This window comes from Bos indicus, chromosome 6 (assembly GCF_029378745.1).
Source record: "Bos indicus isolate NIAB-ARS_2022 breed Sahiwal x Tharparkar chromosome 6, NIAB-ARS_B.indTharparkar_mat_pri_1.0, whole genome shotgun sequence".
Classification (NCBI taxonomy): Eukaryota; Metazoa; Chordata; class Mammalia; order Artiodactyla; family Bovidae; genus Bos; species Bos indicus.
The window spans coordinates 98,235,647-98,262,585 of NC_091765.1; the positions used below are offsets into that span (position 1 = coordinate 98,235,647).

The following is a 26,939-nucleotide window of genomic DNA, read 5'->3' on the forward strand; positions in this document are numbered from 1 at the left end:
AGGAAACAAGAGGAAATATCTTAGCCTCCTTGACCTAGCAGTATACAGTCTAGTGTACTTCAAATTTTCTTTTCCATGAGCCTCAGTAAAACAAGGCATTCTGGGGACTTCCCTGGTGGTCCAATGGCTAAAACTCTACTCTCCCAATGACAGCAACCTCTCCCAACCTCTCCCAACCTCTCCCAGGTTCAATCCTGGGCCCCCTAAGATCTGGTACAGCCAATAATAAAGGCATTTTGCATCAAGTATTAGCACAGGTTTCAGTAAAGAATACTAGTCCTTATTTGTGGGCTGTATTCTGATATTCCGGAGAAGGCAATGGCACCCCACTCCAATACTCTTGCCTGGAAAATCCCATGGACAGAGGAGCCTGGGAGGCTGCAGTCCATGGGGTCGCTAAGAGTCGGACACGACTGAGCGACTTCACTTTCACTTTCCTGCATTGGAGAAGGAAATGGCAACCCACTCCAGTGTTCTTGCCTGGAGCATCCCAGGGACGGGGGAGCCTGGTGGGCTGCCGTCTATGGGGTCGCACAGAGTCGGACACGACTGAAGCGACTTAGCAGCAGCAGCAGCAGCATTCTGATATTCTATTCTCTTCTACTTCATTGTTTAAAATGCTGGTTGCAACCTATTGATTTTCTAACCTACATAACATGAAATATGGCTTGCAACCTGCAGTTTGAAAGGTCTTGCTATAAAGGATTACGTCTGCAAATTCCCAATTCGAAGGTCAGGGCCAATACTACGAGGAGCCTGCACGAGTTTTCTCAGTCGGACAGAGCACTGGACTAGTGGAACCATGGTCAAGGCCTCACTCCCTACCAAGGTCCATCAGTCCTGCTCTTGGAGCTACACGTGGATGGCTACCTCCTGGCAGTGGGGCACATCCTTGGGAACGAGCAGATTCTTTATTCTTACAAAAAGAATAAGTCAAAATACTCATTCTTCCACAAGGGGTCAGAAATCACTCATACCATGTGAAAGACAAACTCAGTCCTGTGTGCATGCATGCTCCCTCAGTCATGTCTGGCTCTCTGTGACCCCATAAACTGTGGCCTGCCAGGTTCCTCTGTCCATAGGATTTCCCAGGCAAGAATACTGGAGTGGGTTGCCATTTCCTTCTCCAGGGGATCTTCGTGACCCAGGGATGGAACCCCAGTCTCCTGCATTGGCCAGCAGATTCTTTACCACTGAGCCACTGGGGAAGCCCCTAAACTCAATCCTAACCTTCAGGGAATCTTATTATTGATTGCTTGGTCCCCACAAGAACCATCGAAACTATTTTCAGTTTGCGGAAATCACGTGTTCTTTCACTTCCCTGTTCGTTCTGTCTGGCTAACTCTCACTTATCGTTCTTCTCTGTAAGCCTTCCTCAAACACCCGGGCCCTCTACTCCCACCTCCTTCCATCCTCAGCCAGGCTGAGTTTAGGTGCCCCTTCTTTATAATCCAATCTGCTATCCTGTATTTAATATCCTGGTCACCTCCTTCTATGTCCTCCTTGAGGACAGAGGTGGTCTTTCAGCTCCATTCTGGGTGCCTGGCACAAGGCCGGTCTCATAAGTGCTTGGAGAATGTTTCTTGAATGACCTAACGACTGATCAAAGTGCCAAGGAGGCCAGGAGCTAATGCATTTGAGGCAGAGGAAGAAATAAGAATTGGAGGAAAGGAAGGGGGAGGAAAAGATGTGACTAATACTTGATGCCTTAGCCTTGCTTTCAGGACTTTTACTTCAGCTGATCCGCACAAGATGCAGGGTAGAACTGGTACTCCCATTAGACAGATGTGTAAAGTGAGGCTATGAGGAATCCTTCTTATGGAGGGGAGGGGATGAAAATGATGCCACGGAGAAAGAGAAATTGCCTTTTTAAAGACTGGAAAATATCTTTATCACAAAAACATTCTTCTCCCTTTAACCACAAGTTGGAGGAATCTCTGAAAATAGGACAGTGACAAAATCCTGAATTGTGAATTCTAGCAAGAAATACTGCTCTGCATGATACCTGTGCTAAAGCAAAACAAATCCTCATAATTATGTGGGCAGAACCACTATCACAAAGTCTGAAGTGTTTAATCTGAATTAAATATAATTTTAAACCGGGGGGAATTCATTCATGTATAGGAATCCGTACTTCTATCAAGATGAGGAAAAGCAGAAGGCAAAAATGCAGGCAACATCTCTAAGGCTGACCTTCACTTTAAAATATATATTTAATTGTGCATAAGTTGGACTAAGTCTTCACATTTCAAGATAGTGTCCGTGGCTCATGGTTAGGCTGAAGGGCTGGGGAGATACAAGGAGAGAGCCTTTTGAAAGCAGCCAGCTGAAATTTTCTGACCAAGAAAGGCACAATCTCACGTCTACTCCTAGGTTCAAATGATGGGAAGTTCTGATAAGCCCGAAGCTGTCCTTAGAATTTCAGGAATAAATTAAGCAAAGAGCTGCTTAGCACAGGGATGAGACAGTGCTGAGGAGATGGAGTCTCCTGCCCTCTGAACTGCTCTAGGAGCGAGAGCTCCACCTTCAATCCCAGCTGAATAAAACCTGCCCCTCTTCTCTAGTCTCCTCACCACAACTGGGCCTGGAGAAGCTACACATGCCCTTTGATCCCCTCTTAAAATTCATTTATTCAGAACATTCACCCTAGGAACACTCATACATTCACTCATTGCCCCCTTTCATTGTCTCTGTATTTCTCAGGCTTCCCAGATGGCTCAGTGGTACAGAATCCACCTTCCAATGCAGGAAACACAGGAGATGTGGTTCGATCCCTGGGTCAGGAAGATCCCCTGGAGAAGGAAATGGCAACCCGCTCCAGCATTCTTGACTTGGAAGATCCCATGGACAGAGAAGCCTGGCGGGCTACAGTCTATGGGACTGCAAAGAATCGGGCTACAGTCCATGGGGTTGCAAAGAGTCAGACACGACTGAACACACACATGCACGTATGCAAGTTCTATTTCTCTCTCTCTCTATCACACACACACACACACACACACACATCCCAACACGCATGCACATACAGATGTATCTGTTTTCCTTTTTCTCCCTAATTAAACCGAGTTCAATATTGAAATCAGATACAAACTGAACCCTACCCGCCAAATACTGTCACATTTTCCCATAGACATCATTTCGCTCCAGTGATGAACGGGAACTTACTCCCACTACACCATTAAAATAATGTCTCTTTCACTCACTCCCTGCCCTCTCCCTGCCGAGAAAATAATTAAGGAAGTGTAGAATATCAGACCTGCAAAGATCTTGAAGACTATCCCCGCCTTTGCTGCTCAGAGCACAGTCTGAGGACCAGCCTTTCCAGAAGCCTGCTGGAAGGACAGAACCTCTGGCTCCCCAGGAACTCGCGGAAGTAGAGTCTGAAATTGAACAAGATCCATGTAATTCACATGCACACTCTGACCCTGAGCTGGGCAGAGCTTCTCAGCCTGGCTCCCCAGAAGCATCACCTGGAGAGGTTTATAAGCCACCAACGCCAGGCCTCCCTTACCTGAGAGCAAATTAACTAGGCATATTCCTAGATGCAGGGTGGTTAAAGGGTCCCCAGCAATTCTGTTCTGCAGCCAGTATTGAGTAGCACAGCTCCTGCCCAACCCTCCCATTTTCCAGATGAAGAAATGGAACTGCAGAAAGCCAAGTGACCTGACAAGGACTCAATGTAAAACAGGGGTCAGGCTGAATCCATCACTTGAACCCTAGGGCAAGTGATGCACCCTAGGGTTTCCTCCAGAGGGTGGGCTCCAGCCGTGGAAGGTCTATTCCCTGTGCCCTGGCTGAGAGAGAAGGCTATTCCTACAGCTGCTGCTGCTATTTAGTCTCTTAGCTGTGTCTGACTCTCTGCAGTCCCATGGACTGTAGCCCACCAGGCTCCTCTGTCCATGGGATTTTCCACACAAGAATACTGGAGAGGGTTGCCATTTCCTCTTCCAGGGGATCTTCCCAACCCAGGGATCGAACCTGCCTCTGTTGCATCAGCTGCACTGGCAGAAGGATTCTTCACCACCAGCACCACGTAGGAAGCCCCCTGTGTTCACAGAGGGTGCCCCCCAGTCACTCCTTTCGGAGCCCTCCTAGTCTACTCCCTAAGAAACCATATTCACTTTGGCCTGGATTACAGCTTTAGAAAACCAGGTACCCGTAACACTTCTGCTTGACCCACCATTTATGTGGTAAATGCATTCATAGCTGCCTGTCCCCCTCCTAGCTGTTTTTCTCTCCCCCTCTCCCCCACTCCTGTTTCAAAGAAAAACAACCAACACACACCAGCCCAACAGAAACCCCTGAGAAAATCCAATTCAGAAGGGTGAGAGACAAATCAGGATACGTGCCATTTCCTTGAAGCCCTGGAAAATGGTTACATCCGAGGCTGACTCGGGCTTCCATTTTCCACCAGAAAAGCAACACTGATTCCAGCTGTGGGAAGGAAGGCCTGAGTTTGGGTTTTGAGACTGGCCGGGACGCTGCAGAGGTGGCTTATGAAAAGTCCAAAAGTCGAAGCAGCCTTCTCTTTGCGGTCCCCTAGCAGACACTGCAGTCCCTTGTCAAGCAGACTTGTCTGAGAAATGCAGAGGTGAAGATCTATTCAAAGACAGAACTGGGAGGTTGGGACTGATGTATACGCCCTTTCAGGTGTAAAACAGATAGCTAGTGGGAACCTGCTGTATAGCACAGGGAGCTCACTTCGGTGCTCTGTGATGACCTAGAGGGGTGGGATGGCGGGGTGGGAGGGAGGCTCAAGAGGCAGGGGATACGTGTATACCTATGACTGATTCACGCTGTTGTACAGCAGAAACTAACACAACAATGTAAAGCAATTATACTCCAATAACAAAAAAAATTTTTTTTAAGTGTTCAAGTCTCAGAGTTCCATGGCTCTTCATGTGGAGGAAAACTGATCTCCCAAGTTTTGCAGGAGTCGAAGGGCACAATGGAATGAAGGTGAAACGACATCAGAGGGCAAATCAGACTAGAAGAGGAGAGAGAAGGAGAAGAAGGAAACGAGAGGGCAAGAGGAGAGAAGCACACGTTATTAGCAATACATTAGAAGGCTCTGCTTTCGCCTCCTGCATCTTCACATCACAGAACAAGGCCAGAGGCCCCTGAGATCGTGCAAATGCAGGGACGAGGGAGAGCAGGCTGAGAGGGCAGGTCCTAGCAGCAACGGTGTGAGGCATCCCACTGCCCGGTCACGTGGCTGCGGCAGGAGCGCTGTGCTGGGTGGTTCTGGAGCAGAGGGATTCTGCCCAGGCTCCATCCCTGGACCCAGTCGCAGCTTCTGATCAGGCCACCCTCACGTTTGGGAACGGAGTCTGCGAGGGAGACGATTCCAGCCCCTCTTCTATTTTCAGCTTCCCTCTCACACGAGCGGCGCTAGTGGTAAAGAACGCAAGTGCTGGTGCAGGAGACATAAGACACTTGGATTTGATCCCTAGGTCGGGAAGATCCCAGGAGAAGGGAATGGCTACCCACTCCAGTATTCTTGCCTGGAGAATCCCATGGACAGAGGAGCACTGGAGGGCCACAGTCCATGGGGTCGCAGAGTCGGACATGACTGAAGCGACTTAGCATGCTTATACGGAGAGTAGCATCAGCCAAACTCCAAGAAGCAACCGAGAAAGGGGGCTGGTGGGAAGGGGGAAAAAATCCACCTCCATCTACAAACCTGCACGGCCTGGGGAGGAAGCTTTCATTTTTAACACTGGGAGCTGTGAGGCCGACCTATATTTCGCTTCTAATATTGACAGGAATGACAAGCCTCGAAGGCCAGGACACAGACTGGCCCACAGCCTCTGAAGACGTCACACGGAGGAGCAGTAGCCGTCAGACACCAGATCCCACTGTGGACAGAGACGCGAGGCTGAAACAGAAGGGGACGGAGGAGCTGGGTAAAGGGTGCACTCAGCTAGGATGGAAGGGGACAGCCAGATCTTAGCTTTTAACTTCAGAGCTTGGCAAGTAGTCCCCATCCAGACTGGGCATGCAGCTGACAAAAAAATATGGGGAGGGGGGCAGGGATTAAAAGCCCAAGAAAGAAGATCAACAGGAGATGTACAGAGAATTAGGAGTGGTGAAAGAGGCGAAGAAGGTGGCCAGGACGAGGTGGTCAGGAGTGGCTGAATTTCCCAATATCAGTAGGATAACTTGCACAACACAGCAGAATTCTCTGGCCAAGCAGGCAAAAGAGGAAGCGATATTCAACAAAGCCATCAGACAGGACTGCTTAAAACCATTGGATATGCTTTTTTTTTTTTTAATGCATTATCCCCACTCTTCTTTTATTCCACATTTTATTTTTCCTACTCATTTCTCAAAACCTAACCCTCTAAATCATATTTGTCTGGCCAGCCTTCTGATGACAAGGCTTCAGACATGTAAGACAACGTTAAATTTAATTTTATGCCTCAGACACTGAAGGTTGGCAGCACTTTGCTATTTTTTCGTCAAGCCTTCACATTTTAATCTGCCAACCAGTCAGTGAACTGGAAACAGAGAGGAATCACTTCAGATTATGAGAGACTTTAGACTCGACACCACCAATTTTTTTTTTTTTTTCTTATCTGGCTGTCATCTAAATGTAAAGCTGTGTAATGATTTAGTGGAGGCGTACAAGCCCCCGGGGCCTCCGTGACAAGAGGCTCTGAGAGGAAGGGACTGAGCTGAATGTCTCCAATGGGTGTTCCCCAAGCATCTCCCACTAAACACACATAAGTCAGAGCCCGGTATCTTCCTCTGCTGCCTTCTAAACCCTTGGTCAACGGCCGTGCACCTGGTCATCAGCAAGGGCGACAGTGGTGAGGGGAGGAGGGCTCATCTAGATGCCGCCCCCCTGCTCCCTCCCCGCCCCCCGAGCTCACACAGGACAGATGCAGCAGGGTCACAAAGAGGGGAGGTGACAGCCAGACTTGAGTCTCTGTTTCATCCCTGGCTGGCCATGCGCCTGCCCTCGGGCCAAGTCACCTAGCCTCTCTGTGCTTCAGCATCCTCACCCGTGAAACCTCGGAAAGCTGGGGGTGTTGTCGTTGTTTTGTCGCTCAGTCGTGTCCGACTCTGTGCAGCCCCATGGGCTGTAGCCTGCCAGGCTCCTCCGTCCATGGGATTTCCCAGGCAAGAATACTGGAGTGGGCTGCCATTTCCTTCTCCAGGGGATCTTCCCGGATCAGGGATCGAACCTGCATCCCCTGCATTGGCAGGCGGATTCTTTAACCACGGAGCTCCCAGGGAAGCCCTGTTGTGGGAGTAAATGAATTAAAATAGGCCACTTAGAACCAGACCTGGTACACATCAAGCACTCAGTGTTAGTTTAGACTTCCGCGCCCTCAGTGGACTCAATTGTCAGGACCGGCCAATCTCAACATCCTCTCCATCTTCATCCTCTTTCCTCTCGTAGCCCTCACCACCTCCCACCTGGACTAACATCTTCCTCCCTGGTCTTATTGTCTGTACTCTTGTTTCCTCCAATCCATCCTCCATAGAACAATGGCACTGACGTATCTAAAACACAAAACCAGGGACTTCCTGGGGGTCCAGTGGCTAAGAGGGGGCCCAGTGGCCAAGAGGGGGCCCAAGTTCAATCCGCAGTCAGGGAACTAGATTCCACACACCACGACTAAGCATTTACATGATCACACACAAATAAATATTTTTAAATAAATAAGTAAACCACAAAACCAAACATTCCACTCATTCTCAGAGCCCTTCAGCAGCACCCTGCTCTCCACAGGAAGGAATTTCCTGACTTCTTAGTGTATCAGATGGCGCCTTCCCCAGCCTGCCCTCCCCCTTCTCGCCATCTCCAATTCTGCCACCTCCTCTCTCTCCCCCTTTCCTCTCTGTGCCCCTGCTGCCCTGCTACTCTGAGCTGCTGTTCACCCCCCGTCTTGTGGAGTCCAGCCTCCAAGCCTTAGTTTGCGTGATTTCTCTATGGAAAAGTTCTCCAGCTCCCAATTTAGTCATCATCACCTTCAGAGAGCCTCCCAGAACTCCCTTGTGGCTCAGTGGTAAAAAACCCACCTGCCAACGTAGGAAACACAGGTTCAATTCCTGGTCCAGGAAGATCCCCTGGAGAAGGAAATAGTGACTTCAGTATTCTTGCCTGGAGAATCCTGTGGATAGAGGCGCCTGGATAGAACCCACCTGCCAACGCAGGAGACACAGGTTCAATTCCTGGTCCAGGAAGATCCCCTGGAGAAGGAAATGGTGACTCCAGTATTCTTGCCTGGAGAATCCCATGGATAGAGGTGCCTGGTAGCTAGGGGCTACAGTCCCTAGCGTCTCAAAGAGTCAAACACAACTGAGAGACTAACGTTTTCACTTCCAGAATCCCAACCCTGGGCAAACTCTTCCTCTGGGTTCCCAAAGCTCCGTGTGTTTCTCCTGCTCCACATCCACCAAGTAAGACTGAAACTGGAGAGCGGGACTCATTCCAAGCACCTTTACAACTCTAATATATTCAGACCCAAACAGATGACCATGTGATGCAAGGGTTAAGGACATGGACTCTGGAATCCACGTGCTGGGCACATATCCAGCATTTACTGGCTCTACGACCTTTATCGTGTCACTGACCTTGTGAAGCCCCATCTGTAAAACGGAGATGACTGCAGTACCTCCTTCACAGACGTATTGTGAAGAAACAACAAGGTTAATTTAACACAGAGTCTTTAGCCTGGTGCCTGGCACAGCCTAAGCTCATATATAAACTTCAAGGGTGTGGGGAAAATTGTGACAAATGAAAAATAGCAATAGAATGCAAATTAAAAAAAAAAAAAAAGGATGGCCACTAGCTTTAGTTTTATAGGCAGAACTCACAAACGGCTATGCCAAGATAATCTTGGATATGATGTTCATTTGGCTGCTTCTGAGACTTCCAAAAAGTCAGCGAGAGAAAGGGGCTGAATCAGCAGGTGGAGTGATTACGCTCCATTCCCCAGAGACTGGGTTACTGAGAGCAGTCCCTGTGAGGAGCCAGGGAACACATCCTGGAGAGTTCCGGAGGACAACAGTGAGCCCAGAGCAAGCTGCTCACCCCCAGCAGGTGGTGGGCAACAGATCCCTGGACCCTCCTGCTAGTCTGTACAAGAGCAGATTAACTCTACAGAGCTAGAGTGTTACTCACTCAGTCATGTCCGACTCTTTACAATCCCATGGATTGCAGCCTGCCAGACTCCTCTGTCCCTGGGACTTCCCAGGTAAGAATACTGGAGTGGGTTCTTTTCCAGGGGATCTTCCCAACCCAGGGGTTGAACTCAGGTCTCCTGCGTTGCAGGCAGATTCTTAACTGTCGGAGCCACCAGGGAAGCCTTCCCCAGAGCTAAGCTTTGCCAAAACTCTAACAATGGGTAACAGATCCATACTTTGTCCAGAGGACCTTCTTAACCAATCTCTGTTTCCATAACTTCCTTACACCTCCAGCCCCAGCAGAGTCAGCGGCGGGTGAAGATGATCAGAAATGATTCCCTGGCCTTCATGCCAGGACCTGGAGTGGAAATACTCTCAGTTCATTAAAATGCTACATAACGGAGAAAATCTTGCCGAACGCCACCACAAGCATGTATGAAATTTTTTTCTTTGCTAACTTGCCTACTCACAAATCTAACACCTGTCCAGCAGAGCATTTGCATAGGTTCTGCTGTAGTTAGGCACTGGAGAAGACTCTTGAGAGCCTCTTGGACTGCAAGATCAAACCAGTCAATCCTAAAGGAAATCAGCCCTGAAGAGTCGGATACGACTGTGCAACTGAGCAACAGCAACAATCCCGCCCCTCACAGCTGCCAACAGCTTCTCTGAAGGAGCTGAGGGCCGGCCAGTCACAGCAAAAATTCTGACTGAGACTCTCCAAGCCCGTAAGGAAAACACGGATTTCCACAGTATGGGGAAGGGCCCTCAGGGACCATGTCACCACGGTCTCGGGGCCCACAGGCTCCTGAACGCCTGACTCTCTGTCTGAGTCTACGAGAGCAGCCATAGCAGGCCCCGCAGTCTGGGTGGCTGCACGACATTTCCTCTCACAGCTCTGGAGGCTGGAAGCCCGAAATCAAGGTGTGGGCAAGTAACCTTCCTGCTGAGAACGTGGAGGGAGGTTCATCGCCCGGCCACTCCCCTCGAAACTGGTTTGTGGGCGACCTCTGATGTTCTTCAGTCTCAGCTCCCATCACTCCTCACCTCTGCCTTCATCTTCACCTGGCATCTCCCTGTGAGCACATCTACGCCCAGCTTTCCTGTTTATAAGGACATCAGTTCTACTTGAATAGGATCCACCCTTGTTGCTGTTTAGTCGCTTAGTTGTATCCAACTCTTTGCAACCTCATGGACTGCAGCAGGCCAGGCTTCCCTGTCTTTCACCACCTCCCAGAGCTTGCTCAAACTCATGTCCACTGAGCTGATGATGCCATCCAACCATCTCATTCTCTGTCGCCCCTTCTCCTTCTGCCTTCAGTCTTTCCCAGCATCAGGGTCTTTCCCAATGAGTCAGCTCTTCACATCAGGTGGCCAAAGTATTGGAGCTTCAGAGTCAGCAGCAATCCTTCCAATGAATATTTAGGGTTGATTTCCTTTAGGATTGACTGGTTTGATCTTCTTGCTGTCCAAGGGACTCTCACGAGTCTTCCCCAGCACCAGTTTAAAGGCATCAATTCTTCAGTGCTCAGCCAGTCCAACTCTCACATCCGTACATGGATGGAAAAACCATAGCTAATGACTTCATTTTAGTTTGATTACCTTGTAAAGACCTATCTCAAACACAGCCACCTTCTGAGGTTCAGAGGGTTAAGACTTTAACCTATAAATGGGAGGTGGGATTACAATTCAGCCCATAACATCCACTCTCCAGAGACCACTCTGTAACCAGGACATGAGCCTTGGGTCTTGTGACAGACGTTGGTGTCAGTGCCAGGGCTCCATGGACATGGAGCAGGTGAACACACTGCTCATGGGTGGTGGTGCACCGCCCTGGTGCACAAAACACCCAGGGCGTGCACGCCAGGCTCAGGGTGCCAGCCACAAAGGTGCCTTCTCAAAGGAACAAGCCTCTCATCTCACAATCAGGGGGCACATACAACACTGGACTTCATCCCTCAGAGCCACTTCATTCTCACCCCAACCCCAGCCCCTACAGACAGACGGCTGGCTCCAAGCGAGGTAAACGAAACCACTCACCAGGTGGCCCTCATACCCTGACACTGCTGGTGATGGAGATGGTCTGCGAAGAATTCACTACTCCTTTTCTTTGCATCCTTGGCACTCCCCTTCAACCTGTCCTTTCTTACCTAGCCTAATTCTGCCTGTTGGTGAGAAAGTTCTTAACTAGCAGATGGCCTCTGTGAGAGGAGGAATCTGGTCCGTTCTGTTCACTCCTGTGATCCAGTGCCCCCCGCAGCACACGGTTGGTTGTAGGTCTCTAAACAGACCTTTGAAGGATACAGTGAATGTTCCTCCCCGCACTGGACGGGCAGTTCCTCCATGGTGGGGAGCGAGCCTCACTCATCTCTTCATTCCTGCCCAAGGGCAGACTCACACAGAAGTCCCTCTGTAACAATGAATGGAACGAATGAATGCTTCCACTTAGATGTTCTGCTTCACCTCCAAGTCAACTCTGAAGTCACATCATATTTCTTCCTCAAATAAGCTGTCCCTCAGCTTTCAGTTCAAGCGCATCTCTTATAAACCTCTTCCTGACAATCCGCCTCTTCCCCAGAATGGAGGACCACTCCTTCCTGTGAGCCCTTCCCTGGACTCTGCACATGCTTCTGTCCTGGCATCTCTAATCACAGTGGTCTCCTCGTACTTGGCTGTGAGTTACTTAAAGGCAAGAATTTTCCTCTTGTGTTTTTTGATTAACACAAGGTTTCATAAGCACCCTTTCTTTAAAGTTATGAACTGCTTTGCTACTCACCAAAGCTCAAACATTACAGTTCCCCTCACCTGTTCTGCTGTATCCAATCAGTTACAGTCTATTCCTTCTCAGTATCCCTGGGGTCCCTCCTTCCCATCCATTCAGTCCATCCATGCACCCAAGCATTCCTCTTTCCATTTCCTCAACCACCATCCAACCCTTCAATCAGTTTTCCATTCAACCTTTCTGGCTCTTTCTTCCCTCCTTCAATCCTATGCACAGCTACCAGATTAAGCACCCTACTACAGTATTATGGTTTTTGTTTGTTTTGTTCTAAAACCTTTGACAAACCATACTGCCTACAGGATAAAGTTTAAACTCCCTGCCATGCCCTTTGGAATCCCGACAACCAGAGCCCTTGACTTTGCCTTGTCACGTTTATTTTCCACCCTCCATGGAACAAACCATTCTCAAGTAAGTCTGCTCCTTCTCCTGAACAGCCACCCACACTGACTCCTGTCTCAGTACTTCTTTTCCTGCCATTCCCCTTGCTTGTTCCCAAGATCTTTTCTGTTACTCAAGTACTGCTCTTTATTCAAACCCAGTTCAAGTCCCACCCCTCCGTGAACTCCCTGATCACCCCAGCCCTGGAAGAAAGGCTGCCCTTTGGAATTCCTATGGCGCTTACTGTCTGCACCATGAATGTGGAGCATATACCACCTGATCCTGACACTTATTCTTGTCAGGAAAATGTTCATCATCCCATCCAGGTTGTAAGCATCCCATGAGCAGGAAATGTACCTGGTTGCATGCCTTTCTGTAACTTCAATAGCTAACACAGTGCCCCAAGCATCACAAGACTGTGGGTGAAAGGAAGCAAGTGGCTGTTTAGAGGATTTAAAATATTAGCCTTTATTTGCTGCAGATCTATCATAGGAGGGTGTAGGCAACCAGCATGCATCATGACGGGCATGCATTTCACCGTGTGATAGATGACTCTAGCAGAATTTAATGTGAGCCACTCTATAAATATTTCACTAAATGAACAAATTACAGGTTGGCCAGTGTCCTCTGGTTAACAAAGCCTAGAGGCAGGCAGGAAGGCGCCACAGCCTTTCCGCCCAAGAACTGCTGTCGCCATTCCCATAAGTCATTAGAGCAGGTGACTGCTCTCATCTCCCCTGGTGACGTGAGGCTTGACTCTTGGGAGACTTTTCCCAAAGCCCTAATATACACGTTGTACGTTAGTTTCTCAGTCGTGTCCCACTCTTTAAGACCCTATGGACTGTGGCCCACCAGGCATCTATGTCCATGGAATTCTCCAGGCAAGAATACTGAAGTGGGTAGCCATTCCCTTCTCCAGGGGATCTTCCCAACCCAGGGATCGAACCAGGGTCTCCTGCATTGCAGGCAGGTTCTTTACTGTCTGAGCCACCAGGGAAGCCCCAAAAGCCCTAGAAGCTAACCCAAATTTCTCCCTTCTAACGTTAGTCCAATTTATTCTGTCCAGGGTCTTTTCCTCCAACTGACACCCAGATTCTGTCCACAGAGAGGGGAGAACACTTTAGAGCAACTGACAGTCAGCTAAGATGTTACCATGGAAACACAGTGGTGACTTCAGGAAATCCATCTGTTTTAAATTGCTCTACAGACCTGCTCTACCTTCTTTCACAGATCATGTAGCCCAGAGCCCCCAAAGCCTTCACTCCCACAGGACCTTCCTTCAGGACCTTCCTTCCCCTACATCTCTTCCAAATTTCAAGCCTCACCTAGAAACCCTGAACCTTAGGGGCTAAATTGATCAACTTGCTCCAGTCTCCCAACATTAACAAAGCGAAGCCAAAAGTAGCATCTCCACATGAATGTTGTCATGGCAACAAGAGGCAGCTGGTTGTGGGTGAGGAGAGTTGGTGGGCTTAGGGAAGGGTCAGCATTTTCAGTTGGTTCCTCTCTTCCACATCAGAAGAAACAACATTGCTTGTTTGAAGCTTTTCTTTCATTATTCAAAAAGGAAAAATATATAGTAATACTTCAAGTAACAAAAAAGATGTATCTGAGAGGAATAATTTGTTGTCAGAAGGTTCAACATAAATAATAGCAGTCACACAAGATTCTGAGTGGACAGGGTTCCCTTCCTCCTCCTTCTATCTTCCTCCACAACCCTCTTGAGAGGTGAGCCACAGCCCTCCACCCTTGGGCCCTTCTCTCTCTTGGGCTGGTCCTTGCCTCATGGTCATCACAAGGAGGTCTCTGCCTGTTCCCAGACAATTACACCATACCCTGGAAGCAGGAGACACTGTTCTTGGGAGCACAGTGGTGATGAATAATCTCCCTTCCTGTTATGGGCTGAATTGCATCCCTTCCACTCCAATATTCGTATGTTGAGCCCTAACCCCCATTATGTGAGAATATGACTGCTTTGGGAGAGAGGGCCTTTAAAGGGCAATTAAGTTAAAGTGAGGCCGTGACTGTGGGCCCTAATCCAATATGACTGGAGTCCTCGTGAGAGAGAGACATGAGGGGTGCACGTGGACAGAGGGATGACCAGGTCAAGAGGCAGAGGGTGGCCATCTGCAAGCCAAGGAGAGAGGCCTCAGGACAAACCAACCCTGCTGATACCTTGATCTTGGACTTCCAGCCTCCAGAACTGTGAGAAAACAAATGTCCGGTTGTTGAAGCCACCAAGTCCATGGTATTTTGTTACAACAGCTCTAGCAAACTCATACACCATCCTTTCCTTGACTGTCCCCACCAGCAACAGTGTAACACCAAGGATGACAAAACAAAATTTTTGTCCTCACAAGAGTTGTGATGTTCTCTTGGTGCTGACTTTGACATAAAAAGCTCAGCCTTTAATGTTTGCCTGATATATTTTTTTTTCCATCCTCTTACTTTTAATTTATTTAATGTCTGTAGATTTAAAGAGAGTTTCTGGACTTTCCTGGTGGTACCGTGGATAAAAATCTGCCTGCCAGTGCAGGGGACATGGGTTTGATCACTGGTCCGGGAAGATTTCACACGCTGCAGAGCAACTAAGCTGATGAGCGGAAACTCCTGAAGCCCGTGCATCCTAGACTACGCGCTCCACAAGACAAGCCCTGCTCACTGCAGCTAGAGGAAGCCCGCGCACAGCAATGCAGACCCAGCACAACCAAAGATACATTGATTAATTAATTATTGTAAAAGATGCTGTACCTTAAAAAAAAACTAGTTTGTTTTGCCAGCATATAGATAGGTTTCACTCCTTATCCAATCTAACAATTTTTCCTTTTAATTTGGGTATTTTTAACTATGCTGCCCAATAGGGCCACTAGCCACATGTGTTTATTTTAACTTAAACTAACTAGAATTTAACAAAAGTTAAAATTCCCTCCACAGGCACTCTACAACCACATGTGACTGAGTAGTAAAGAAGACAGATAAAGAACCTTTTCATCATCACAGACAGTTCTACTGGGTAACCTGCTTTAGATCATTTATATTTGGTGCTATTACCGCTGATTACCTCTACCAATTTGCTATGCGTTTTTTATTTGTCCAACTGTTACTTGTTCATTTTTTCACCTTTTTCTGTCTTCTTTGAATTACTTGAGCATTCTTCATGATTTCATTTAATGTCCTTTGTTGGTTTACTAGTGATAATTGCTTTGTTTCTTCAGTGGTTGTTTTAGCGTTAATAGTATGTATACATCTTTAGGTTATCATCATCTACCTTCAAGTAATAATTACAACACTTCACACATCATATAAGAATCTTATAATAATCTACTTTTTGGCCTTTGTGCAATTTCATATTTTACTTCTACATATTAATATGTGTTAAACTCCAAAATATATAGTTACCATTTTTGTTTAAAAAGTCATTATCTTTTAAAGATAAGAAAAAGTCTTTTATATTTTTTCATTATAATCACATTTTTGACGCTAAACAGAATCAGAAATAAATAGCATTCCTTTATGTTGATCAATTTTTCAAACTGGTAGATTTTCCATCTATTAATAACTAAAGGACTTCTTTTAACATTTCTTAGTGCAGGTTTCCTGGCAATGGATTCTCTTTTTTGCATGTCTATAAAAGTCAATAACCTCAGATATGCAGATGACACCACCCTTATGGCAGAAAGTGAAGAGGAACTAAAAAGCCTCTTGATGAAAGTGAAAGAGGAGAGTGAAAAAGTTGGCTTAAAGCTCAACATTCAGAAAACGAAGATCATGGTATCTGGTCCCATCATTTCGTGGGAAATAGATGGGGAATCAGTGGAAACAGTGTCAGACTTTATTTTTCTGGGCTCCAAAATCACTGCAGATGGTGATTGCAGCCATGAAATTAAAAGACGCTTACTCCTTGGAAGAAAAGTTATGACCAACCTAGACAGCATATTGAAAAGCAGAGACATTACTTTGCCAACAAAGGTCCGTCTAGTCAAGGCTGTGGTTTTTCTTGTGGTCATGTATGGATGTGAGAGTTAGACTATGAAGAAGGCTCTGAGTGCCAAAGAATTGATGCTTTTGAACTGTGGTGTTGGAAAAGACTCTTGAGAGTCCCTTGGACTGCAAGGAGATCCAACCTGTCCATTCTGAAGGAGATCAGCCCTGGGATTTCTTTGGAAGAAATGATGCTAAAGCTGAAACTTCAGTACTTTGGCCACCTCATGTGAAGAATTGACTCATTGGAAAAGACTGATGCTGGGAGGGATTAGGGGCAGGAGGAGGAGGGTACGACAGAGGATGAGAAGGCTGGATGGCATCACTGACTCGATGGACGTGAGTTTGAGTGAACTCCTGGAGTTGGTGATGGACAGGGAGGCCTGGGGTGCTACGATTCATGGGGTCGCAAAGAGTCGGACACGACTGAGCGACTGAACTGAACTGAACTGAAAAGTCATTTTAGCCTCTTATTTCAAAGATATCTTTGCTGGATACAAAGTGCTCAATTGACAGCTTTATTTTGTTTCTTGCAGTACTATAAAGATATTGCTCCACTGTCTTCTGTCTTGCCTTGTTCCGAGCAAGAAGTTTGCTCTCTTCCTTGTTTTTGTTGATCTGTCTGTAATGTGTATTTTTTTCCCCCTCTGTATGCTTTTAAGGTTTTCTCATTATCACTGGTTTTAAGCAATTCCAATTTTTTTTTTCATATTTCTTGTGCTTGGGTTTGTTGAACTTCTTGAACCAGTGGATTCTTCATTCTGATCAAATTTTTAAAATTTTGGCCAGTATTTCTTCAAATATTTTCTTTCCCATCCTTTCTTTGAGGACTTTAATTACACTTTATGTTAGGTCAGTTGAAACTGTTTCACAGCTCACTGATGCTGTTAGTTACACTTCTTTCAGCTTTTTTTTCTCTATGTGCTTTATTTTTAATCATTTCTATTGTGGTGTCTTCAAATTCACTAATCTTTTCTTCTGCAGTGTCTAGTCTGCCATAAGTCCAACCTAGTGTATTTTTTTAACCTCAGATTTTATATTTTCCACCTCTAAAAACTTGATTTTGGTCATTTAAAATGTCATCCACCTTTTTACTTTTCATGTTCACTCTTTACTTTCTTGAACGTATGGGATATAGTCTTAGTGTTCTTGTCTAATAATTCCATTATATAAGTGTCATTTGGGGATCTGTTTCTTTTGATTGACTTTTCTCCTCTTTATAGGCTGTCTTTTTCCTTCTTATTTGTCTTGTAATTTTTGATTGTATGTCAGACATTGTGAATATTTCCTTGTCTGGTGCTAGATATTTTTGTTTCTTTATAGAATATTATTATTATTCTATAAATTATATCCCATTATGTAAAATCATATCCTATAATTATACTCTTGAGCTGTATTCTAGGATGCAGTTACATTACCTATAAATAGTTTCATCATTTTGAGGCTTCTTTTTGTGTGTGGGCTGTATTATTTTTAATTGTAGTGAAATACACATAAAATTTGCCATCTTAACAACAGTTCAGTAGTGTTAAGTACATTCACACTGTTGTGCTACCAATCTCCAGAACTCTTTTCAACTTCTGAAATTGAATCTCTATACCTCAAGTTTTCTTTTTCAAGCTTTGTCAGGTGGGACTAGAGCAATCTTTAGTCTAGGGCTAATTATACCCCCACTAACAAGGCAATATCTCTCTAAGTATTATACCCAACGATGAATTGTGTGGCTTCCCACTGTGGCTGGTGGGAAGACAAACTATTTCCAGCCCTGTGTGAGCTCTAGTGGAGAAAGCAATGGCACCCCACCCCAGTACTCTTGCCTGGAAAATCCCATGGACGGGGGAGCCTGGTGGGCTGCCGTCTATGGGGTCGCACAGTCGGACACGACTGAGTGCCTTCACTTTCACTTTTCACTTTCATGCATTGGAGAAGGAAATGGCATCCCACTCCAGTGTTCTTGCCTAGAGAATCCCAGGGACAGGGGAGCCTGGTTGGCTGCCGTCTATGGGGTCGCACAGAGTCAGACACGACTGAAGCGACTTAGCAGCAGCAGCAGCAGCAGTGAGCTCTAGGGATTGTTCCTTCCGCTCCTGTTGTGTGGCTTTCTTCCTGCCCTCAGGTAGTCTCCTCACATGCACTTAGCTGGAACACTTAGGGAGGACTCCCTGCACATCTCCAGAGCTCTGTTCCCTTTGTGCAACTGTCTGCTGCTTGGTCCTCTTCTCTGTGAACTCTAGCCACACTGGCCTCCCTGAACTCCTAGCACCATATCCTCAACTCAAGGTTAGATGTCACCTGGGTTCCCCCTCCTTGCTCTGCTGCCTGAAAATTCTCTCTCCTTGTTCTTCTAAAGGTAGTCTTTTGTACGTTACCTTTGCCTCTTCATTCTTTGATTGGTACTAAAAACTAAAGGTACATGGAACGGAGTATCACTCTGAAAACCCACATCACAAGGCAATGATGGAATTTACCAGAAAGGATGTTAGTAGCAGTGATCAATCTGTTGAGTCCATATGCTACATGGCTACAGAGAAACCCTGGTTTCATCACGTTACTCACCCCAGGCTACATACACATTCTCCATATGTTCACTTCTTGAAGGGAAAAGTAACCCCAGGTATATTATACGATTCATCACTACAAGGGAAAAAACACCCTGGATTTTCTCATTTATTTGGCTAACTGAGATTAACCAAAAATTGCTCTTATATCAAAACAGTAAGTGGGATGGTGGGGGAAGCTTAAGAGGAAGGGGATACGTACACATATGGCTGATTCACATTGTTGTACAGCAGAAACTAACACAACATTGTGAAGCAATTATACTCCAATAAAAAATAAAAATAGTAAATACTCATTACATATCACATACTCTTCAAAGTACTTCATATGACGTACTTGTAGTATAATGTAGCATTGTAGTATGATGCAGCAATAAACTAAATAGTATAATTATTCTCATTTATAGATGAGGAAACGGAGACTTAAGATTAGCTTAGGGACATGCACTAGTTGGGTGAACTGGGAATAAGTCTGTTTGACACTAAACCCATCATAAATAGGAGAGATCTGGCAAGTGAGAAACACTACTGCCTGACTGAGGAAAAATAACATTGGCCTAAAATAACTATTAGAATAACAATTCAAATAAGGAATAATAGTCTTTATTAGATGAAAAGTCTGACCAATAATGAGGAAAAGTAAGGCAAGGAAAAACAAGCCATCACCTTTTATACGGCTAGTTGGTGAAAGGCGAAGGTAAGACTTCCGAAGGACGGTGGGTTTCATATTATAAATGAGAGTAGTAGTGATGTGACCGATCTGCAATGAAACGTATTATTATGAAAACACTGAGATCATCTGGGGGAGCAAGATTCATGTCCTGTCTTGAGAATCACGTCCTGGGAATCTTGGTCAGTGTCACAGTGAAGGTCCATGTGAGAGAGGAATGGATGGTAGGGAGAGAGCTTTGGAGAAATGAAGTCATCCTTTGCTAAGAGGCATTCTTTTTTAAAATATTTTGCTCTTTGCTCCCCCAAGGCAAATATTTTCCTTTGAAAAGCAGCAGCAGAGCAAGATGGCTGAGAGGCGGCTCTGTAGTGTGGAGGTGGACCAGGACATGCACTTAACAGGCAACCTGGCCCTGATATCCACTTGCTGGGTAGCACTGAGCCCAGATGGTAACGATGACCCTATATGCAAGACAGCAGAAGAGACACAGATGTAAAGAACAGACTTTTGGACTCTGTGGGAGAAGGCGAGGGTGGAATGATTTGAGAGCATAGCATTGAAACATGTATATTACCATATGCAAAATAGATCGCCAGTCCAGGTTCGCTGCATGAGACAGGGTGCTCAGGGCCAGTGCACTGGGATGACCCTGAGGGATGGGAGGGGGGTTCAGGATGGGGGACACAGGTACACCCATGGCTGAGTCATGTGAATGTATGGCAAAAAATCACTACAATATTGTAAAGTAATTAGCCTCCAATTAAAATAAATACATTAATTTACACAAAAAAAATCTTATGCAGAAGCTATATATGTAAAGCAAAAGAGGAACCAAGGCTCTCAGACGGCAGCTGGAGGCTGAGGTGTGGCTCTCCTCACTCATCATACCCCCTCTAGAGCCCAGTGGGTTCCCAGGAGCCTCACAGGCTCCCCTCACAGACACTAGACTGGTCTTCTCTGAAAGACTCCCAAATCTAGAGTTCAGATCTCTAGGCTCCAGTCCCAAGCACTGCCCTAAGACTGTTAGGGCTGTGTCTTTCTGGTCCCCAGTTTGCTTAATTGTAAAGAAGGCTGGAAGAGGGGTTCCCAGATGGTGCTAGTGGTAAAGAACCCACCTGACAATGCAAGAGACTTGAGTTCAATCCCTGGGTTGGGAAGACCCCCTGGAGCAGTGCATGGTAATCTACTCCAGTATTCTTGCCTGGAGAATCCCATGAACAGAAAAGTCTGACGGGCCACAGTCCATGGGGTCACAAACAGTCGGACACGACTGAAGTGACTTTGCATGCACACACATAGGGCTGGAAAAATCTCTAAGATCCCTTCCAGCTCTAGCACTGTCTCTTAATAGGATTCTGATGGTTAATAAATTAATAAAATACCATTTCAACTGAAGCAGGCTATTAAGGGAAAAGGATATTAGCCAAGGAGGCAGTGTTTTCCAAGGCCCATAAATGTTTCACCACTTTACAGAGGATTAGATTTCTTTTTTTTTTTTAAAGATTGAAATAAAATCAATAGAATCTGGAAGCTCTGTTGAGCCATAACCTGTGTTTCAGTATCTCACTGGTTAAAAATTGACAAGTGTGCCAAGTCAACCCATTTGGTAAATGATATCCTGTGGTAGGAGGGCTTCCCTGGTGGCTCAGATGGTAAAGAATCCACCTGCAATGTAGGAGACACAGGTTTGATTCCTGAGTAGGGAAGATCCCCTGGAGAAGGAAATGGCAACCCACTCCAGTATTCATGCCTGGAGAATCCCACAGACAGAAGAGGCTTGCAGGCTATAGTCCATAGGATCAAGAGAGTCAGCCATGACTTAGTGACTAAACCACCATCATGGTCGTATAAGAGAACATCCCCAAAACAAAACAAATGCTCAGAAAAATAACTCACTGAAATTTATTTTCCTCCCATACCCTTCCTGTAAACTTCCTGTCATATCCAAATATAAAAGAGAGTATTTGTGACATTTTTCTCCACATCATTTTCTCTTCCTGATCCCCTTTCTCCTCCCTGTATGTGTCTTCAGTGCCTGAAAGCACCAAAGGATGAAGAAGTGAGGCTGAGAGTCTACGTAACCAATGTTCATAGCTCTTCAGCTGCTCCTACTATACTTCCAGAACAAAGTAAGGAAACCACTGAGTTTCTAGAGTGATCCAAAGTGATCCCATCCAAAGTGATCACAGGGCAGGGAGAACAGCCTCTCCTGGGACTGTGCCTGGGATGCTTGTGGAAGGGCAAGGAGGCCAGTGGAATGGACTAGAAATGAGCTCAAGGAGGTAACAGGGGGCAGGAGGGCACCACGCAGGAACAGCACATACACTGAGTGAGATGGGAGCCACAGGAGGGGTTTGAGCAGAGAAGAGGTGTGATCAGAGCACCATGAGATTCCCTGGTAGCTCAGCTGGTAAAGAATCTGTGTTCGATGCAGGAGACCCTGGGTTGGGAAGGTCCCCTGGAGGAGGGCATGGCTCCCAACTCCAGTTTTCTTGCCTGGAGAATCCCATGGACAGAGAATCCTGGTGGGCTATAGTCTATGGGGTCGCAAAAAGCCAGGGATGACTGAGCGACTAAGCACACGGTAGCACAGGGCTCTGTGTTAGTAGGACCACTCCGGATGCTGTGTTGAGGATGGACTAAAGAGGAAGAGCAGCAGTCGGGAGACACTGCAGGGGGAGAATCATGCAGGGGAGCTTGGACTGGGGTGGTGGTGGCACTAAAGGTGTTTTCTCTATTACCCCATTCACTTTTATATGTGATGGAAATATTGACAGTGATGAAAAGATGACTAAAGAAGACCCTGATTTTTTTTTAAGTTTCTTTTTTTTAAACTATGCCTCAATTTACCTTTTAACGCATATTTCATTTGTTGCTCAGTCGCTCAGTTGTGTCTGACTCTTTGCAAACCCCATGTGGTCACAGGTTTCTCTTTCTTCACTATCTCCCGGAGTTTATTCAAACTCATGTCCATTGAGTCGGTGATGCCATCCAACCATCTCATCCTCTGTCGTCCCCTTCTCCTCCTGCCTTCAGTCCTTCCCAGCATCAGGGTCTTTTCCAAGGAGTTGGCTCTTCACATCAGGTGGCCAAAGTATTAGAGCTTCAGCATCAGTCCTTCCAATGAATATTCAGGGTTGATTTCCCTTAGGATTGACTGGTTTGATCTCCCTGCTGTCCAAGGGATGCTCAAGAGTCTTCTCCAACACTACAGCTCAAAAGCATCAATTCTTCAGCTCCCAGTCTTCTTTAGGGTCCAACTCTCACATCCATACAGGACTACTGGAAAACCCATAGCTTTGACTACACAGACCTGTGTTGGAAAAGTGATATCTCCACTTTTTAATATGCTGCCTAGGTTTGTCATGGCTTTTCTTCCAAGGAACAAGCGTCTTTTAAGCAGTCACAGTCCGCAGTGATTTTGGAGCCCAAGAAAATAAAGTCTGTCACTGTTTCCACTTTATTTATTTATTTGTCTGGCTGTAACAGGCTGAATGCAGGATATTAGTTTCCCAACTAAGGGATCAAACCCGTGTCCCCTGCAGTGGGAACTCAGAGTCTTAACCACTAGACTACCAGGAAAGTCCCCAACCTTGATTTTTGAAGGCATACCTAGTTCAATTGCACTCCTCCATAGAGGACCACACTGAAATGGCCTTGGGGAGACCAGAACCTTTTTTTACTTTCAAAGCCTTCCAGAGAAAAGTTTATATTCCTCTGCTTATGGCGAACTCCATCTGGTCCCTCCGTTCTTGACTTAGACATCACTTTGGCTGTGCTGGGTCTTCAGTGCCGGGCAGGCTTTTCTCTAGTTGTGGCGAGGTGGGACTTCTCTCTGGCTCCGGTGCACAGGCTTCTCACAGAGGTGGCTTCTCTTGTTGCAGAGCACAGGCTCTAGGGCATGCGGGTCTCAGTAGTGGTGGCACATGGGCTCGGTACTTGCAGCTCCCAGGCTCAGTAGTTGTGGCACACAGGCTTAGTTGCTCTGCAGCATGTGGGATCGCCCCAGATCAGGGATTGAACCCTGTCTCCTGCATTGGCAGGTGGATATTTTACCACGGAGCCACCAGGGAAGCCCTCTTTTTAACTGTTCAAATTGATTTTTTATTGATGTAACTTCTTTCACTTTCACTTTATTCTAGTTTATAACATTGTATGTTTCACCTGTGACAACTACACTACAGATTGCTTACCACCTTTCCATCCATCACCATACAGTTAACCCCCTTCACACATTTCCCTGTGCCCCTCCCCAGGCCCCTTCCCCTCTGGTAACCACTACTCTGGCCTCTGTATCTACCAAGACATCACGTCTTTCGAGAAGTTTCGCTGACACCAGGCCCCCTCCACCCACCTCCACGTCCCCATTAGATAGAGTGTTCCCACCTAACGTATGTCCCTCTTCATGGCACACACACTGCCTGACACGTTGTTGAAGGGTCTGTGCTCCATGAGGACAGGGACTGTGTGTTATTCCCTGGGTTTCATGGGGCCTGGCATCTAAAGAAGCTCAGGAAATATTAATTATATGAATGGATGGCTATAGGGCTTCCCTGGTGGCTCCAACAGTAAAGAATCCACCTACACTACAGGAGACTCTGGTTTGATTCCTGGGTTGGAAGATCCCCTGGAGAAGGGATAGGCTACCCACTCCAGTATTCTTGCCTGGAGAATCCCATGGTTTACAGTCCATGGCATCACCAAGAGTTGGATACAACTGAGCAACCAACACTTTAACTTTTCACTTTCACTTGGGACAGCTAAAACACATTTCAAAGATGGATAAATGAAGTAGCCGATTTCCATTAGAGCCGTGGCTTTGCCTGAAAAGGAGACTTTATGGATAGGATAACATTTCGGATTATCTCACAACCTCATAACATACAGCATGGGGAGCACTGATGTTTTCCATTCCCAATGGGTGGGCCCTGGCCAGCGCCCCAGGACACAGGACTTCTTGCTCCCCATGCCAGCTTCAGGGAGACAATAGAGGCTTTCTGATCACTCCCTGCTCCTGCACTCTGCAGTGGTGTGTGTTTTCCCTGCCTGGGTTCTCAGTGCCCGGAACTGGCCTTCAGGTCCCTAAAGAATACATACAATTATCTTTTCATTGCAACAAGGACGGCATTGTCCAGACAGCACCACCCCCTTCCCCATTCCTTCTCTCTCTGTGCCCCCTTCTCCTGTACCTCCTCCTGGGGCATCCTGCCCCTCTTTCTCTCCTGGATGCAAGGACAGGCTCCAAGTGGCTCACATTAGTCATTTCCCTTCTCCAAAACAGTGCGGGCACTCTGCAAGTGGCAGACAGGATGGGACTGGGTTGGTCTGAGTTGCATGCCAATTAAACTGAGTACCTTGACCTTGTTTTCCTTGGAGGCTTGCAAGCTCCAGCATCACAAATATTACCAAAACTAAAAATATCCATGTGTGTGTGATGGAATATTATCCAGCCATGAGACAGAAGGAGATCCGGCTGTTTGGGACAATCTGAATGAACACTGAGGGCATCACACTAAGTGAAGTAAGAGAAAGATGAATACTGCATGATCTCATATATGTGTGGAGGTTAAAAAAGTCAAACTCAGAGGTCCAGAGAGTAAAGGGCTGGTTACCAGGGGTAGATGGGAAGATGTTGGTCAAAGGTACAAACTTCCAGTTACAAGATTAACAAGCTCTGGGGATCTACCTACACTGGAAAGTTGTCAAGCGAGTAGAAGTTAAATGTTCTCACCATAAAAGAGAAATGGTAACTATGAGACAGGATGGAAGTGTTAGCTAATGCTATGGTGGCGATCATTTTGCAAAATATCAATAGATGAAATCAACACATTATACATCTTAAACTTATACAATGTTATGTGTCAATTATATCTTAATAAAGCTCGGTGGAGAGAAGTGGAATTCATGTGTTCACAGCAGAGTTTCTCAACGTTGGTGCTCGTTAACATTCTGAACTTGATAATTCTTTGATGTGAGAGCTGTCCTGTAATTGCTGCATGTTTAGCAGCATCATGCTTCCTTACCACTAGATCCTGGCAGCAACCTCACCTCTAGCTGTGACAGACAAAAGTGTCTCTGAAAGTGCAAGTGTTGGTCACTCAGTCATGTCTGACTCTTTTGAGACCCCATGGACTGCAGCCCATCAGGCTCCTCTGTCCATGGAATTCTCCAGGAAAGAACACTGGAGTGGGCTGCCAAGCTCCCCTCCAGGGATCTTCCTGACCTGGGGATCCAACTCGGGTCTCCTGCATAGTCTCTATACATTGCCAAATGCCCCTTGCCAGGGAGCTGGAGAACCACTCATCTAAAGCTTTAAAAATGCCCACAGAAATGTATCCTATGGAGAGGGGGAGGGATGAATTAGGAACATGGGATGAACATATACAAACTATTATATATAAAGTAGATAAACAACAAAGATTTGTTGTATAGCACAGGGAACTATATTCAATGCCTTGTAATAACCTATAGTGGAAAAGAATCTGAAAATATACATACATATATATATGTGAATCACTCTGCGGTACATCTGAAACTAACACAGTATTACAAATCAATTGTACTTCAATTTAAAAAAAAATAAGTTTAGAATGAAATATATATTATGGAAAGCTTATCAAAATATCTTCTGAGGAAACAATTAAGGACACATATGAAGATGAAGCTACCAGGACACAGTGCTGTTGACATGAGTAACAAGAGCAGGAAAAGGACCACCTAAATTTCCAACAAGAGGGGAATAAGCCCACCCAAACTTTGCAAAACTCCACTGCCATTTTAAAAATTCCATGATCCACATCTATGGGCATGAAATAAGTCTCTGATGTGGCAACAAGGGACAAAAGCTGATAACAAAACAGCACTGTAGTGTAAACGCAGAGAGTGAAATTTCGTTTATGCATAGAGAAAAATGTCCAGAAGGACATAGCCCCAAATGTTAGCAATGTGGGCTTCCATGGTGGCTCCGATGGTAAAGAATCTGCCTGAAATGCAGGAGACACGAGTTCGATCCCTGGGTCTGGAAGATCCCCTAGAGAAGGAAATGGCATCTCTCAGATGGGGAGATATTTTTTTTACTTTGGCACGCCTGCATTTTCCTAGGCTGTCTACAAGGAATAAGTATTTATAAGATATAAAATAAGGGAACCCTACTCAGTGTTCTGTGGTGACCTAAATGGGAAGGAAATCCCAAAGAGAGGGGATATACGTACACGTATAGCCAATTCACTTTGCTGTACAGCAGAAACTAACAACACTGAATGAAGCACAAGCTGGAATCAAGATTGCTGGGAGAGATATCAATAACCTCAGATATGCAGATAATACCACCCTTGTGGCAGAAAGCAAAGAGGAACTAAAGAGCCTCTTGGTGAAGGTGAAAGAGGAGAGTGAAAAAGCTGGCTTAAAATTCAACATTCAAAAAACAAAGATCATG

General features: G+C 46.1%; 1 protein-coding gene and 1 long non-coding RNA gene across 3 annotated transcripts in view; one reads left to right on the forward strand and one right to left on the reverse strand.

The window, feature by feature from the left end:
• The window catches only part of LOC139183663 (uncharacterized), a 61,541-nt gene extending 44,703 nt beyond the window's left edge, over window positions 1-16,838 (forward strand). Inside the window, exons 2-4 of one of the 2 annotated variants that reach the window (XR_011567256.1) lie at window positions 5,766-9,571; window positions 15,230-15,308; window positions 15,883-16,838. This is a non-coding gene — a long non-coding RNA (uncharacterized lncRNA). The remainder of the gene's footprint in view (window positions 1-5,765; window positions 9,572-15,229; window positions 15,309-15,882) is intronic. The other variant, XR_011567255.1, reaches the window with a different exon arrangement.
• SCD5 (stearoyl-CoA desaturase 5) overlaps window positions 1-26,939 on the reverse strand; it is a 176,173-nt gene that overhangs the window by 122,095 nt on the left and 27,139 nt on the right. The gene's annotated exons all lie outside the window — the stretch shown is intronic.